Genomic DNA, 9128 nt, shown 5'->3' with positions numbered 1-9128 from the left:
AAAATTAGAGAATTAAGTTGGGTCCATTTAAATAAGAAACGTATTATTATCCTTATAACACAATTTATGGCTTGAATAAATAAATAAAAATAAACAAATCCAACAAATTTAAATGTTTTTCCCTAAGACCGATTGACGCTTGACCAGTTTTCATTATTTGTTGATAATATTATAAAGTGGTATTTTCTCTATTATTTGTCATTGAGTTTGAGATTTTTATGTTTAACCGTAAAATTGATAGGACGAAAAGCTGTACTGTATAAACAGGTACCATCAGCCCAATATGTGGTCTCCACACCTAAAATTACTAATCGTTTGCTTGTCATAAAACAATAATGCCAAAAGGCGTGTCTATCAACTTGAAGGTTTGACTTTAGCGACATATTCATTTGATGGGAACTTGTTTAAAAATTTATAGACCACATATTTGGCTGATGATACCAACCTAGAGTCAATTTGATTTTATAAAGATGTACGAAACCGGGTCCGACTTGCACTTTGCCTTTTGTTTCCATATCAGAGGTTTACGTACTTTTTATATAAGAGGAGGAAAATGAGCATGTGGGTCACCTGATGGGAAGCAATCACGGCCGCCCATGGACACCTGCCAACACGAGGGGTGCCACAGGTGCGTTGCCGGCTTCGAGAGACTGATAGGCTCGTTTTATATGTAGCAAACTCAGGGTATTATTATATTTATTATAAAATGAGCATGAAACCGCTGTTATTTGTAGTCTGTTCAGACTGACACAGCGGTATGAGTCCAGTTACTATAGATAAAAACTAGATTCACGCCAGACAGGGACATCGCTATAACTAAAATAGTTGTGACTCTATCTATACAAGGTGTTAATTAAATAACTGAAAACCTCAGACACCCCAAAAATCAAAGTTAGTTGATTGCATTATTTTTGAATACCTTCATTATTTTAAAAGATATTCGTATGTTTTGTGCTCGTGGTATGTTTTGCTAAAACAGTAATTATACTTAATTTCTAACTCTACACTCATTATATGTTTGGCAGTTGCGCTTTGACGTTTTCAAAAGAAAAAATCACAAAATGGCAGCAAACCGGCCAGTATTTAAATAGTATGCAAGCTCGCTAAAATATCTTTTACTAGCTTAAGCCCGCGACTTCGTCTGCGCGGATCTAGGTTATCGCGCGGTGGCGCCCTCTACCCGGAATAAAAGGTATCCTATGTTGATCCTTGGGGTTCAAAATATCTATATACCAAATTTCATCAAAATCGGTTCAGTGGTTTCGACGTGAAAGCGTAACAGACAGACAGACAGACAGACAGACAGACAGACAGACAGAGACAGACAGACAGACAGACAGTTACTTCGCGCATTTATAATATTAGTAGGGATAGTAGGGATTGTTTATTAATATAGTAGGGATTGGCGCCTGTTGCAGACGTAACTTTTTAGACTGGGCACAATGAAAAAGGGATTTAAGAACACAAACACAACCTAATTTTAAACATAATGTAATCGATACTACTCTCGATTCTGAACAAACTACTTCAGTTATTTCAGTTTTCAGTTAGGTATTTAATTAACACTTTGTATGCATTGCGAATACCAGATCTGATGATTGCTAAACCATGTGTGGTCTGTAATACGAGCAAATAATTAAAACTTGATCGTACTTATCAAACTGAACCAAATTAGTTCAGCGACTTTTAAAAATATTTTTTTTTTATTAATTTTTTTACATTTTAAAGTTTATTCGAAGAAGAAATGTAAAGCAAAATGCTTATGTTTGTAGCGTGACAGACGACGCCAGTTGGGTAGGTACTAGGGTGGCGTACATTGATAACAAACAGTATTTAATTTTGTATGAAAACGGGATAATCATAAGACTGCATTATTTTTGAAAGTCGCGGAACTAATGTTGTTTAGTTTGACGAGTATGATCTATGAACTAGAATTTCTTTGCTCACACCGCGACCTTATGATCGCGATTTATCGTAAGGTCGCGGGTGAGCAAGGAAATTATTTTAGTTCATTGATATGGTATCGTAAGGTCGCGGGTGAGCAAGGAAATACTTTTAGTTCATTGATATGGACGCCTGATTCAATAAATTAGAGTAATGATCTATGTTTTAATTACTTGCTCATATTACAGGCGACACCGGTATGTGTGCGAAGCAGCGGGTCTTTACTCGAGTCTGGCGGTATTTTAATAAAACCCATAATCCACCTCATATTAAATGATATTGTAACGGACTCACGTCTTTAAACCGAGTTTAGCTCGGCTGTTTCGGGCTATTTCGTAGCCCTTCTTCTCAGGAGCACGCGACTCGGCGGCTGCCGCAACACGCACACGACGCGCCACCGCTCTGCTCGCGCGACTTGTCGAGCTAAACTCGGTTTAAGACGTGAGTTAACCGTTACAATATCATTTAATATGAGTGAGTCTAACGGTAGTTCATGTTCATAATCCACCTACAGAATAATAAATTGTTATAACAAATGAACACCGCTCTAAAAACCTTTTAAGTATAGAAGGTTGCGATTATTTCTTAGCTGAGGGTTTTTGGAGTAGTTATAATAAAAATCCACCCCTTAAGACGACGAATTGGGCATTTTGGTGAAAAACATCTAGTTTTATCTCAGCAATTACAAAACATATCAAAGTGATATTTGAAAACCTGATTCTTCATTTCAATGACTTTGTTTTCCAAGTTGCCGAAACACGATTCGTAAAATTTTATAGCACAGAAAAAAATATCAAAGATACCTCTTGTAAGACAGGGATTTGCTTGTTACAGGCAACCCAGATCAATTAAGATTCCAAATTTTCATATTAAATTAGTTTTAACCCATACTTCAACCTTCAAGTTGGATTTTATTTTATTAAATTGTAATTTGTAGTTGAAACGACAAAAACCGTTTTGTCGCTTACGACATTTTAATATAAGCTAGCGCGCGCTCGTATTTTGTATGAAACCCTATGAAACCAGTCCCCTCTCAGCGCATGCCTCAGACCGCCGCCGGCGTTGTCAGCGACGGACCTATGCTAGTCGAACTGCCACGCGCCATCGATCGCATATAAAATAATACCGAGCAATAAATGGGAAAAAAATGTCGGATCTTCAAAAAGGAAAAAGAAAGGTTGTTTAATTCATAAATGTATGGTTATGATTAAGAAAAGGTGAGTAATCATTATATTTCTACAGTTCACTGGCACAAAACGTAAACAAATCGCCATGACAACGTCAGTTCTTAGTTTGTCGCCATGACGGTTCATGACATATGACATACTAACAAAATAATATGATATTTACATCGAAAGTAACAGAGCTATATTTCCAAAATTTTATTGATATAATGTGATATTTTGGTATCTTACGGACATTTAAAAGGCATTCGATTACGGTTTGTGCTAGTGCTGCATTCTGACGGCAGAACATTGCAGTAATATTCCCTATCTGCTTCTAGTTTTATACGAGTATAATAGGTAATACCTAAGTACTTACCTACTTTTTAGATAGGTAAGAAGGTAGGTAGGTAAGGTAATTAATAGTTAAAAATATTCTAAAGTATGTGTGTGAACCAATAGTGAAGTGCAAGTACCTAAGTACGCGAAAACATTAACTTCTAAACTTTAGAAATCTAAAGGTACTGTAGAAAATCGATTTTATTCCTTTAATTATTGCAATTCAGTGTTTGTACAAAAAGCCATTGACTATACTTACAAAACTATTCATATTTCAATAAGCAGTAACACAAATAATAAAAATACATTATTATCTTTCAGGAAGCAATCATTAGAACAAAGTTCTGAGAATAAAGTCATGGAGCCGTCTTCGAATTTAGGTGGAAATAAAACAATGTCAATCGATTTTATGCAAGGGTATGTAGTGGTATGTATCCATATTAATTTTAAAGATCTACTTACTTTGAATATAAACTCAAGTTAATATCGCTTCATTTTAATTTCGTTTCTTTAGAAAACGAGAAAATTCGCCAATGTATGCAGTTACAAAATGTATTAATCTCGTAAGATTTTAGTACCTACCTGGGCGTTTTCACAAAAAAGCGTATTCATTCTTTTTTTTCAATTTTGGAAAAATATAGTTTTTCCTTCTCAGAATCAAAAGTACAATCGATTCCGATGGTTTAAAAAAAAGTCCCTATCAAAAATGACAGTTTTGTAACGTTTTTTTTTTCATACACTCGGTATGGGCGTCACAAAACTGACTCATAAAGTTTATATGAAAAAATTAAATACATTTTGAAAGAAAAGGTACACTTTTTTTTGAAAACGCCTACCTACCTACATAGTAATTATAGTATAATTAAAAACAAATTCAAGTTTATAAATAAGAAAATTTATTTAAGGACTGCAGATAAAAATAATAAGGACCTTCTTGAAGAAACTATGTAGGTCTACAGCTACAGTAAGTATTTCTTTTATTGCCAATTTTTACGTGAGCAGAATAAAGATCATATTTTTTGGTTTGAAACTTGTAAAAATGTTTTTTTTTTTCTATTATAGATAGAAATATAATGTGAGAAAAATAACTCATCTCTCAACATAGTATTAGAATGCGCATCTGAAGTATCAGTAAGTTTTGTATTAACTTAAAGCCAGTAAACGAATGTACTTATACTTTGGTGTACAATAAAGAGTCGGAGTATTGTATTGTTTTGTACTTAGGTTCTAAAAAGGTTAATTTTAAAGATATAAGACAGCTTTTTTCTACTTTGCCTTTTTTTACTGTGATTTCACTGTATAGTCAGCACCCAAAGTAGCGGATCATTTTTTTACTTTGTCGTATTAGGATATTGCCAAATTTGTATGGTGTAAGTACGTTGTTGTATAACGACAAAGTTTAAAAATACGCAGCTACTTTTGATGCTGACCGTACTGATCTGTGGTGTTACGAATATTTGTATTGTACTAAAAATAACACAGTTGAACCTTAAATAAAAAGTTGACCCTTACAATATCTAGAGTAAAATAAACGTTTGTTTCAGATTGAGACCGAAAATCAAGATTTGGGGCACCGAATAATTGATTTTAATCATTTTATAATGGAACTTGTAAAACTTTCTCAGCATAAGTGTTCGTTTGATTGCAGATTAGCTATAATGAAATTAGTTTCTGAAAATCAAGTACGAGTAGGCTTGCAATCTGAGTTTTCGGTGTGTAGCTAACGTTGACAACTCAAATTATGTTATGTCAGTTTCCGAATAATAACGGTGTTAAATTTGGGTAATTCTGGGAAATACAAACAAACATAGATGCACGGAAAAACCAGAAAAAGAGACCAGCGCTTTCCTGATTTTTCTGATCTATGTTTCAGTTTGTATTTTCGATGTGGATTTTACGGGATGATCGTAAAAGTAACAAAATTTGGAGTTGAAATAAAAAAAATACAAAAAGACTCCAAAAACCAATCTTAATTCTGGGAAGAATAAAATACAGATTAATTGTTTGGTGCCGACCGTTGCCGGCGGTGATGGCGGAAAAAAGGCCTTTATTTCTAAGAGTTATCTCCTTATATACTAGTTTAACAACGCCCTCTTCGAGCTGTTTATAGAAGTTATTGGTTAAATACAGCCATTGGCAGATCTTGTAGATCTAAATGAATTAACAAACGGCTATAAATGATTGTGTTGTCTTTTAATAATGTTTGTGTAAATAATATTTTTTAATATAAATAAGTAAAATGTAAAATATAAATACCTATGTAAATTAGTAAATAACTGTGTTAAGTGTAAATAAGTAAAATATTAATATTAAAAAAGATAAATATAAAAAATTACCTGTAAAACCGTATGTTTGTATTATTTACTTTTTGCTCTGCAGTACTTGCCTACATTTACGGCCCGAGATTTCTTATGTCTAATGGGTCTCAACCTACTTACTATCAAATGGACAATATATTATGGTGGCAGGCGAAATCTATAAATTTAATTTTTAATACAAGCTCTTGTCGACTGTGCTTTTTGTGGATTGTACTTGCACTGTCATCCACCCCACATAAGTACCTATGCCAAATTCCACGTCAATCAGACCACTAGAAGTGAGTCAAAATTCACTTGCAAGATTTTACAAACAACAACACACAATACAAATATTGCAAGTTAATAAAATTTTGTAAAATAGTTCCATAAGAATAAAAAATTGAACCGACTACAAAAAACCATGAAAATAATTTTCTACCATTCAGAAATCGGTGCCTCAGCACGAGCCAGCAGGAGTGGACCTATATAGTCGTCTACCTCACCTACATACTATACGAGTATATTGGGCTTCAATTACTCCTGCTGGCTCGTGCTGAGGCACCGACTTCTGAATGGTAGAAAATTATTTTCATGGTTTTTTGTAGTCGGTTCAATTTTTCGTTATATTTTTTTTTTCACGCCTTTCAGTGTAAAAGATCTAAGAAATTGCTTTTTCCGATGCAGAGACTTTCATTATTGAGGAGTCCTGGTGCATCGTCACCCGTTCCATTTCACCATATGCATTACGATTAACTTAAATTGCTTAGCAACTGTGTTAAAGTCATTGAAATTCAACCCGTGAGGTACTTGTTATCGAGTAGTAGCTCGGTTGGTCAAATGTGGTCTTCATCATCAGTTCCACTTCACGAAATGAAGATTTTCAAGAGCAAATGCACAAGTTACTACTAAAGATATCGAAATTACCATAGGTGTCCCAACAATATTTGAAGTCTTCCCTCGATTTCCTTAGGATCCGATCATCAGATCCTGATTTGGTGCATATGGGACCTAATTGAAAGCATTACTAGACGAATGACGGAGTTCTGAGGTAACAAACATAAAAAAAGAAAATACAACCGAATTGATAACCTCCTCCTTTTTTTGAAGTCAGTTAAAAATACTCGTGATTTCATTACCTACTGCTATTTGCAAAAAAACTAAAAAAAGTTGTAAGGGCAACTCTAAGACGTCTCTGTCTGTTTTAGCGCGCTGTCTAGGCGCTGTCAGTGTAACATACGGTCGACTGTGACACGCAAGCCACGTAAAAAATAGAGGGGTGTGAGCGGGTTGCGGGGTACAAACGCTCTGTTTTCGATTAATTGTTTAGCGATGCGTCACCTTAATCATCGCGTCGTGTCCATTTACACAAAGGCTTTGAAGGTATAAAACACATAAACAAACAATTGTGTGCAGTTTTGAACATGAAACTACCGTGAGACTCACTCATATTAAATAACATGTCGAGCTAAACTCGATTTAAGACGTGAGTTATGTTTAATGTTTAATGTTTATTTGGGCAAAAAACGGTACAATATAGAAAATAAAAAACTTAAGAAAATAAGACTTAAACGAAACATAGACCAGCAAATAAGCCACTATTATCCGGGTCATTATATTAATAATTGTGTGCAGCTTTAAATGTGCAGTCATTATGTTGCCTTGGTGTTTGTGTATAGACGACCATTATAACTCAGAGGTTAGAGTACCTGACTACGAAGCTTGAAGTTCCAGATTCGGTCTCCGGTGGGGGCAGATATTTAAATGAAAAAAAAATCAAATGTTTGTTCTCGAGTCTTGGGTGTTTTCCTCTGACACTTATACTATTTTATACGAGAGCGAGAGGGACGGTACGATACGAACTTCGATTTTCGAACTTCGGAGTAGGCCCTCAGAGATTTAAGTGAGGATGCGTTGCGAGGAAAGTTTTACTCATGAACCAATAAATAAATAAATTCATATCATGGGACACTTGACACCAATACGGTATTTGACTATTTTGTATGTTTTATAAATTAAAACTACACAATGCCTGTTATCGAATAGAAAAACAATTTTTAAGCTACCTTTACAAATAACAAAGTTATAAAGGTTTGAAATTCAAGATTAGACAGAGAAAGACATACTGGCATGTGACGTCACACGCCAGTACCGCCATACTTGCTGCATAGAGAAAAGCGTTTGAGAAAGAGACAGGTATATAGATTTTTCAAAAAATCACTATAAATCCAATTTTCAACCGATTTAAATTTTCTTTTCGCTAAACACTATCTGTTTATCTATATTTTCATAATAATATTAAGATATGGCAAAATCAGGAGTTGTCAAATACCGTATTGACCTAGTCCCAAACTAAGCAAAGCTTCTACTATGGATACTAGGCAACGGATAAACATACTTATATAGATAAATACATACTTAAACACATAGTAAACGTCCAAGACCCGAGAACTAACATTCGTATTGTTCATACAAATATCTGACCTTGCCGGGAATCGAACTCGGGACCTCAAGCTTTATAGTCAGGTTCTATGACCACTCGGCCAGTCCTCAAACGCTAATAAAAACGCTTTATTAACCTATCCTTGCTCCGCTGAAGGTGGGTAGGTTTTGTGTGGTAGAGCCTCACTGTAACCGCTTGCTGGCTGCAGGACGAATGGGCCGGCTCGACCGGGTTAGTACCACACTCCCACAGAATACCGGCGTGAAATAGTAGTTTTGCTACTGTGTTTCGTGCGGTGAGTGGGAGATCCGGAGGCCCAACTCCCCAAACACAATGTATCTCACAAGTAATACATATTATATTAAATTAGATTGTTTAGTGCAATTGCCAAGTCAATCTATTCCCGTAATACCGTGTGACAGAAAGAAGTGGTGGAAACAATGAGGCCTCTGGTCTTTAAATTTATTTGGCACCATGGCGTATGATGTGTGTTATCTCATGTTAATAACGTAATTGAAATTCGTGATCCACAAAAATGCGCATTACTAATGTTTGACGATCCAGAATCCCAATAGAATGTGACAAAAGTAAATATCGAGGGTTCCCTGGTCAAACCCAATAACTTGATCTAATCGAATTTAAGCTTTTACATAGATTGTTAATTTTTCAACAGTCAATTATTTCGACTTATCGGGTTTGACCATGGAACCCTCGATATGAGTATTTGAATAATCCTTTGCAAATTGTGTGAGGGAATCACGTTTTGCTATAATGTTTTAGGTTAGGTTAGGTTAAGCTTGGGTTTCAAAGTCAAAGCTTCAAAAGATGACGCGAAAACGAAATTGGCTGCTTATTTTTTTTCTTTCGCAAAGGAATTTGATCTTAGTTTTGCAAGACTGATCAATCCTAGGCAATTGTCTAGCACAAAAAAGTTATTTTTTACGG

The 9128-nt window shown here is 35.0% G+C and overlaps 1 protein-coding gene and 1 long non-coding RNA gene across 4 annotated transcripts in view; both read left to right on the top strand.

Moving 5' to 3' along the window:
- Positions 1-9128, top strand: part of LOC141433103 (cardioacceleratory peptide receptor-like) — a 238036-nt gene that overhangs the window by 31042 nt on the left and 197866 nt on the right. The window lies entirely within an intron of this gene.
- Positions 2804-5578, top strand: LOC141433751 (uncharacterized). Of its 2 annotated transcripts, XR_012451945.1 has the most exons (4): positions 2804-3161; positions 3768-3873; positions 4352-4410; positions 4991-5578. It is a non-coding gene; the product is annotated as an uncharacterized lncRNA (long non-coding RNA). The 2 variants fall into 2 exon arrangements; XR_012451944.1 differs by lacking the exons at positions 4352-4410; positions 4991-5578 and having other exon boundaries at positions 3768-4121.

Source organism: Choristoneura fumiferana, chromosome 12, assembly GCF_025370935.1.
Source record: "Choristoneura fumiferana chromosome 12, NRCan_CFum_1, whole genome shotgun sequence".
Lineage (NCBI taxonomy): Eukaryota > Metazoa > Arthropoda > Insecta > Lepidoptera > Tortricidae > Choristoneura > Choristoneura fumiferana.
This window is presented reverse-complemented; position numbering and strand designations above follow the sequence as displayed.